Genomic DNA, 9,275 nt, shown 5'->3' on the forward strand with positions numbered 1-9,275 from the left:
CATTCAATGTTGTATCATTTCATAATGCAGATAGAGGTTTCCAGGATGATCAACAAGTATTTCATTGAGATCACACATTTGACAGCCTTTGGTGAGACCTCCTTGATTTCGAAAGACTCCAACCTTTATGTTTTCACTAGTACTTTTGAGGTTGTTGTGGGTATTGTTCTGGCACCTATATTCATTAAGTAGAGGCTTTATAGATAGACAACGTGAGAGAGTTAAACTAATTCCATTTTCTCAGATGTTTGACTATTTCTAATATTTAAAGTCAGTATTTCCAGACAGCTCATGAGATTGGGTTGATATATTAAAGTTCATCAATTTAAGCATCTTTTTGCATGTGTGTAGTCTTCTGCTAAGTAGTTAGCTATGCCAATGGTTCTATTGGGGACCAACAATGATTTTCGAGTGTCAGTCACGTTCAGGGTGTAGGCTCTGGGTGTGACAGTTTTGTTTGCCAGATTCTTATATTACTCAATTCATGCGGCATAGATGAATTGAATCTCTCGAATGGGCAGAAGTCGGGCTCATATAACCAATGGATCGCATTATGTCGGTGAATACTACCCTACTCACGATAAATGTTTTTCGAAAGGTCTATGTCTAAATGTTTTTGTCTGCACTTATAATTTTGTCTTTCCTTCATGGTTATAATATTTATCCCTTCTCGGGGTTGCATACCAGTACTCATCGTACAGACCGTCCTCGAACTTCACATCATTCTATTATGTAGGATCAGAGACATAGGTTTGTGGTTTCAGGTAGTAGTAGTAGATCATTTAGGGACAACAATTAGTGTTTGGTGTTCTTTCAATATCTTTCGGAAAGCGGACTCTTCTTTTATCAGTGTTTCCTTTGGTTTATATGATATGTCAGGGGCTATGTCCTGATGTAGTTATTGTTATTCTATTAGTAGAGTTTTCGTAGACCTATGGTTAGTCGGATTTGATTTTCTCATTAAGAGTCAAATGAGTTTTTTTTTTTGAATGCTCTAAAAAGCCTATTGGTAGTTATTGAAATGTGTCATACCTTCCGCATTGGTAGTTAAACTGGTATCTATTAGAATAACTTCAATAATGCAATTCTTTTAACATTATATCGAATATCAATGTGACGATTTTTATTGCAATATTTTAATAACACATTGCTTACATGTGAATGTGAGAAATCTTAGCTATGACTAAAAATATTTCATGACTTAAAATTTATGCTTTATTTTTTGAGGACTAATTTATCTATAGATTTTCTATATTTCAATTGATCAATTCAAAAAAGACGAAATTATGAATCTGATTCACATGAATTCAGTGCTCTGATATCATAATGAGATTTAGAGAAGAAACAGACTTTGAGAATTTTCTTATCTAATTCATTAAGCTTCACTTCAAGGATGAGAAACTCTCATCTATATATACATTTCATCTATGCTACTGTCAATTATTATACAGTTGTCACTTTCTCAACTAACTCACTAACAACTTTTGTAACTAACTAACCAACTAATGGCAAGCTAATCAACTAATTAACTATCAATTGATACTACATAATTAAGCAATTAAGTAGATGATGAATCACTATCTCCAATACATTGCGTATAAACACTATGTTAATAATGTGATTAATAGAGAGTAGTGGTATATCGAAAGAAAAGAATTTTGAAAATACATTTTCGTTGAAAAGTAATGACACCTTACGTGACCTTGTTGTTCAAGATGATTTTGAAAAATGAATATTTGAGTAGAGGGGAAAAAGTACAATAATAGGAAATCTTTTATCTTGTTGATAGTGTTCTTAAATGTATTATGTTTCTTTTTTTGGTGCATTATTCTGAAAAGAAATATTTGATGATAAAGTGTTATAGTGAATTAATTGTTGTACTAGATTGGTACAATGATGTCAAATTGAATCTCAAAATTCTCTTGTGGTTATGAGTTTGCCCTTGGTGGGGTGTAATGATATGAAAATTAGACAAACAACTACATCAAATTATGAAATTAATTTGGAGTTGGTTGATAATGAGGCAGAGATAATTCTCAGCAAGTATCAGGTTGAAATAAAACCAACCAATCTATATATTGTGGTTGCCAAGCAGCATTAATCGTAGGAAAAAGATATTTTTTTCAATGGCAAAAAAAATATGTGTTTATGACATAAAGTGAAATAACATGTTGTGAGATGGAATAATATTCATAAATTATGTGAGGTCAGAAGTGAATTTGGTCAATTTTCTAACTAAATTTTTGGAAAAAATATTTATAAGTGAAGCTTCAAGGAGAATGGGTCTTTTGTCAAGTTATAATCTAACACCAATCACTTTTTAAAAGAAATTGCATCCTCCTCTACAATAATAAAATATATATATTAAATGATGTTATGATAGGGCCATAGGGTTTGATAGTACAAAGAAGTATATGAATGAATGTTACTTATGCTGATGTATAATTATATGTAGAGTCGTCAAAATGGGCTTAGTCCATGGGGCCTACCCACCCCGTTATTGGAGTGGGGTTGGGATAGGATAGGATTTTTTAAGCCCTTTTAAAATTAGAGCTTATAAGCCCGATCTATATATATAAGCCCTTGAGGCTTGATCGGGATCGGACCAGGGTCAGTCCATGAGCCAAAACTATTTATTAATTTTAAGGTAACTTATAGAAAGTTCACTAATGCATGAGCTAAATACTTGGATGCACGCTATATTGTAATAGTACGAATCTTACCTGATTTCGGTGTGCCTAGAGACATGTACCTCGGGATACATGGACTCAAATTTAAGTGTAATTTGTTTTAAATATACTCTATCCAAGTGGATTCGCATGTATCTAGGATACATTGATAAATCTCGCGCCCTCGCCTTCCTCCCATCTCGCTCGCCACTTTCTTATCTCGCTCGTGTATGTGGGATGCATCACACCAGATACATCTATCTCGCGTATCTAGTATCCTAAATACATGCTAATCACACTAGATTTTTTGCTAGTGTTATTGAAACAACATCATTATTTGCTATATTTTACTTGAAAATCTTCTTATTCTTGATGTCTTAGAATTTTAAGTTTAAAAAGGAAAAAAATGAAAACAAGAGTTAGCCTGTCCCAGCCCGCAGCCTTTCTAGGGTTAGCCCTTCCAAATGAAGGGTCAGCCTGTCCTAGCCCTTCAAATTTCTTGGCCCACGAGGTTTGGGCCGGGTGGGGCTGGACTGCCCTTTTTTACAACTCTAGTGATATATAATTGGTATTTACGAAAAGAGAAATCCATTATTTTTAAGGTTGATACATTGAATTTAATTAGGAAGCTTAATATGAATATTTATTATTTTTTGAAACTAAACACACAAAAAACTAGTGTTTGGATTTTAAAAGGCTTTCATAAAGAAAAACGGGTGTATAAGAAAGCAAAATAAACCGAAATATTGATTTGGGGGGGAAAAAAGAAAATGAAAGGGATTCTATAAATTCTCAGAAAACCTCCTTCCTTCTTCACAGCTCCCTCCCGCCTATTCTTCTCGTTTTAGATCTGAAATTTTGGTGCAAGAAAGAGAAAATTGCAGGCATGGAGCCCCCGGGAGAAAGATTGGGATACAGTTTCCATCCATCTGCTAAAGAACGACTTCAATTTTTGCTAAGATTCGTGGCGAGAAGTGCGATGAATGATGAAGGATTTATCACCACAAACTTAGATGTGTATGGTGAAGAAGAGCCATGGGAGATTTACAGTCGGGGAGTGATGACGACTATAGCTATCGTTACTTCATCACAAAGAAAAACAACAATGGCACTTGGAAACAACAAGGCGAGGAAATACCAATTTTCTTCAAAATAGGGAATGTATCAACAGCACATGTTATTGGAACTAAGAAGAAGATGCATCATGTTCATGAATTTGGACATTGGATCATGAAGCAGTATGAACTCTCTCCGGTATTTCTTAGTAAGTTTGATGAGGATCGCAAAGATTATGTTCTGTGTGCCATGAAGAGGGAGTACATTGACGAATGTTCTTTTGATGACCCACAACGAGAACCAGAACCAGCTGATGAGGATGTATGAACAACTATCTTGTAGCAACTTTTCTTTTAAACTGTATTCGTTTTAATCTTTTCTGATGAACTTGACGAATGCCCAATTGTTAAAGGTTAGGAAATTTGTTAGAAATATGTATAAACGCAATGGATTGGAAACGTAGATATTACTTTTTTGTACTGTAACTTGTTGGAATAGCTGTGTTTACTGCATCTGTACCGAAGAACACCATCAACTCTATCGTTTGTAGCAGAAGCAAGAATTTGATCAAAGATTGAGTACTACTGTTATTCAATTTGAGAAATTCAGTGGAGACTTTTCACAAGAAATTCAGATCCTTCAATTTGACGGTTAGATTATGATACCCAGATTTAGTGAACCAAAATGCATGCGGATCTTGAAGGTGAAGAACAATCAAGAAGATGAATAGCAGAAGCAACAATTTGATCATTTTTTGTAGTTTAAACCCTTCAAGCTCCTTCTCTATACATTTTTGTCCTTCTAGAACATGTCAACAATACATATGGTTTCTAAACTCTCCTACGCAATGGTATACAAAAATTGTGCATTGAATTAAATTTGTGTTCAACTTTCTTAAAATCTAATACGGAGATGTGTGGGGTAGTGAAGTTCATATTGCTTGCTACTCGAATTCTAGACGTGATTAATATCTGTAGGTACTTTTCACCCTCTCAAATGGTTGCTTTACTTATGCAATAGCCCATAAAAATGATAGAGTAAAAATTAAAGAATCATTTCTTGCCTTTTTATAGCTCTATTTTAATTTGCATTCCTTAAACCATTCATATTTATGTATTTATTCTCCTAGTTAATTAGTCTATATTTTTTATTGCTCAATACAACTCTTCCAATTCTCCTAAGTATTTAGCAATGAATAGGCACACACTTAAAAAGTTTGATTAATGAGTAAGTTATAAAGGTGCTACATTCAAATTGGACTTTTGAATATCTAATTCACAAACGTTTGTGTAAATTTAAATATTACTACTATTAATTAGATTTTGATCTAATGAAACATTGAAAATTCATAATTGTATTCATGAAATTTAAATATTACTATTATTTAATTAGATTTGATATTTTATTTATTATATATTTAACTAAATATAAGAGTAAAATTGTAAGCTAATTTTGAAGACTCATTTCATTTCTCTTTATTTGAAGAGACAATACATTTTAACTATTATTTAATTAGATTAAATATTTTATTTACTACATTTTGATTAAGTATAAAGGTAAAATCGTAATTTAACTTTGTAGATAGGAGCTTTTCACTTATAGTAATATACTAATAAAAACTAAAAAAAAAATCACTTAATATTTGTAAACACTCGAGTTGTTCGATAAAAATACACAACAATGCAAGTTTTTTAAAATAATGTGATTTGTTAGTCCACAATTCTTAAAAAAATAGGATGAATATTTGTCCTATTAAGGACAAATTCTTCCACAAAGTACTGAAACACCTTATTTGTAATTTTTGCTTTTCCTCAGTTTCTTTCTTATATTTTTTGGTTGTCCTTTCAGTTTTTTATTTAAGCATTTATTATAGGAAAAATCACACCATATACACATTTAAGAGACAATATTACGAGTTTTAAACCTACTCTTAAAAAATTCTTACTTATAACAGTTTAATTACGAGTTATAACATATCAATTAAATTTAACTTTATTTAAAAATCAATTAAAATTTACTTTATTAAATGATTAATTTAATTACGGGTTATAACATATCAATTAAATTTAACTTTATTTAAAAATCAATTAAAATTTACTTTAATAAATGATTAATCAGTTTATATTATTAATTATTTAATTATATTGAATGCAGTTCCTTTTATATAATTAATAGGTGAGAGAAATAATATTAATGAGAGAGAATCAATTTGTAATTATCTATTACACCTTTTAAGGGATTTTTTAACTTATTCAAATAACTTTTATTTATTAATGACTATTGGGGCCTTTAATTTATTTTTTTTTAAAAATTTATCACCGTATATTTTAACATGTAATTTTCTCTCTCTTTAATCTATTTTTTTTTTTTGCTTTTCTTGATGTTTTTTTTATTTTAAATTTTGATATTGTTTTTTTTAATCTGATTTTTTTAGAATTAAGAATTCTATATTTTGAAAATTTGATTTCGTTTTTTTATTTTAATTAACCTAAATAATTAATACAAGTTCTATACAATAATTAATCAAAACATGTAATTAAATCACACTTGAATACGGAATATAAATTGAAGAGAGAGGAAATATAGAACTTGTATTAATTATTGCAGTTTAGAAATTTAATTACATGTTTTGATTTTTGGGTTCTGACAACAATATATAATATGCATTGTTTTACAACTAGATTTATTCTTCCCGGATTTATACCCGTTGGATACTAATTTTATACATTTTTATTTTTTGTCTTTGTTCTAAAATTTCAAGTTGGATACCAAGTGTATATAAATTGGATAAAACATTAACTTGTTTTAAATTGTCTAATTTGGTTGAAATATCAGTTACATTTTACTTTTTTCATTTTCAAGTGAGATATATGTTGGATACCAATTGAATACAACATTAACTTGCTTGTGTTGTCTAATTTGATTGAAATCTCAACCACATGTTGATTTTTCAATTTTCCAATGGGATATCAATTCAATACTAAACTTATACAAATTGGATACAATATTAACTAGTTTTACGTTGGCTATTTCAGTTGAAATCTCAATTACATGTCTTTTTTCAATTTTACCACTGGGACGTCAGTTGGATACCAAATGTATACCAATTTCATACTAAAATTTGACTTAATTTTTCCAGTCATCGAATAATTAGATACATACTTCAAATACATAACAAGTTTCAAATACATGTTATGGATCATATATACGTATATAACAGATACACCTAATGAAATACATTGAATGAAATTCGGTGCATGAATCAGATACATAGTGCGAGATACACATTGTTCTCTAAAAATGAAAAAATGAAGAAGAAACAAATCACAAAATTCAAAGAAACAAATTTTAATTTCTGAAAAAAGTTGTTCACTTTTGTTAAAAGAGTGATCTCCTCCATAAATTAAGCATTTTAGTTATCGTGCTTAATTAAACATGTACCAATGGATATGCAAAGAATGTTGTAAATCCTTTTGAGTTGTTAATTAATCATCAATTACTCATTTAATTAAGAAAATAAGTTATACCCCTTTAATTCAAATTTATAAATCATGTATCTCGACTTTTAAAACTAACGGACACATGTATCTGGCGAGGATTGATACATGTATCCAAAGGCCGAAATATGGTATAGGAAGAAATATTTCAAGTTATTGTGAATCCTAGTAATTATGACCTAAACTAGTGAGATTTATGTAGTCTGCACATATTGAATACGGTTTAAGAGTGACTTAAATTTTGGGAAAATTTTCAAAACAACAATATTTTAGTTTTTAGTGGGACTCCTTAACAATAGTTTCACTATTTATTTAAAATGACAATATTTTAGTTTGTTAAGGGATGAGTTATGTATTTATTTTATTTTGATTAATTTGAAAGAATACAAATAATTAATAGCAGAATAGAGAAAATCATGGAACATAAAATTTCAAAAAGTAAAAAAAGATTTTAAATATAAATCAATTACGTTTTGAAAGAGCATATGTTGCCATTTTTTCTTTTGAGCGTTTTTTTTTTTGCCTTGTTCTTAAGAATTTCAAAAAAAAAATTGCAAAAAATAGTTTTGTCTTCCGAATCATTCAATTGATAATTTTCAAAGTTTCTTCGAGTTGAATTCGGCATATTCTTGAAACAGAGGTTTTCAAAATTCACGACTATAATTTCAACAATTTCATTGAATTAAAGAAATTTCGACATCAGGTATTTTTTTTGTCGATTATTTTATTTGTTTGGATGATATATTCGTATATCTCGACTATAATAGTGGGTTGATTTTTTTCGAAATCGGTGAAATTTTTGTATGATTTGATATTTTTAGCTTTTTTTGGATGTTTTGTATCCAAACTATGATGTAGAACGATTGAAAGTGCTTGACTTTTTTTAGTTCGTTAGTTGTTTTCTTTTTATTTGAATGCATATAATATTTTTGTATCAACAATTTCGTTAGTTTCATTGAATTCAAGAAATTTCGACATCAGGTATTTTTGTTTTTGTCGATTATTTTATTTATTTGGATGATATATTCTTACATCTCGACTATAATAGTGGGTTGATTTTTTTCTGATGAAATCGGTGAAATCTTTGTATGGTTTGATATTTTTAGCTTTTTTTGGATGTTTTGTATACAAATTATGATGTAGAACGATTGACAGTGCTTGATTTTTTTTAATTTCGTAGCTGTTTTCTTTTGATTTGAATGCATACAATATTTTTGTATCCCATTATCTTAATGTAAACAGTAACAATATGAGATTTTTGTATCTCCTTTTTTTGGATGTTTTGTATCCAAATTATGATGTAGAACGAATGAAATTGTTTGTATTTTTTAGTTTGGAAGCTTTTTTTTAATGCATACGATATTTTGTATCTCATTAAGTTAATGTAAATAGTAACAATATAGGGATAGAGTCATAAAAATTATGTGATATACTGAACAGAGTACAACTAGGAATTAAAATCATAAGTAATTAAGAATTGTATACCAATATTTGTTGCCTTGTAGTAAGTTCTGGATACAATTAAATAATGGATTCAATTTATAGTAGTTGAGCTAAAAGGTGAAATTTTTGTATGTAAATACAGATCAGTATGTATTGAGTGCGTGTTCTATATTTTTTCTTTTTGAAGCTAGCTACCTGAAAGGCCATCCAAGAAGTATCGTGACAAGGCGTACATCAAGCTATATGGGAAGAAGAACAAGAATTCTTGCAGTATTTGTGGGTTTAAGGGGCACAATAGGCGTTCGTGTAGGAATGGACCGCATATTGTTTAGTTAATGATGCTTGAATTTTATATCTTATTAGAGTGGAATTGTTTCCCAATTTCTAATGCCCTCTGTTTTATATATTTACTTGTTTGGAATTCTTTGAATATGTGTTCAACCGAAATGTATTCATATTCATGTTATGAATTTATTTTATTTCTGTGTATTTAACGTGTAATTACTTTAAAGTGTAATTGAAAAATTATATGAGTCACAAATTTAAATTATATAAAAAATGGAATACAATCTATATACCTAAAGATATGTATAACTTAAAATACAAAAAA

Source organism: Solanum tuberosum, unplaced genomic scaffold (assembly GCF_000226075.1).
Source record: "Solanum tuberosum cultivar DM 1-3 516 R44 unplaced genomic scaffold, SolTub_3.0 scf00119, whole genome shotgun sequence".
In the NCBI taxonomy this organism is placed as follows: Eukaryota; Viridiplantae; Streptophyta; class Magnoliopsida; order Solanales; family Solanaceae; genus Solanum; species Solanum tuberosum.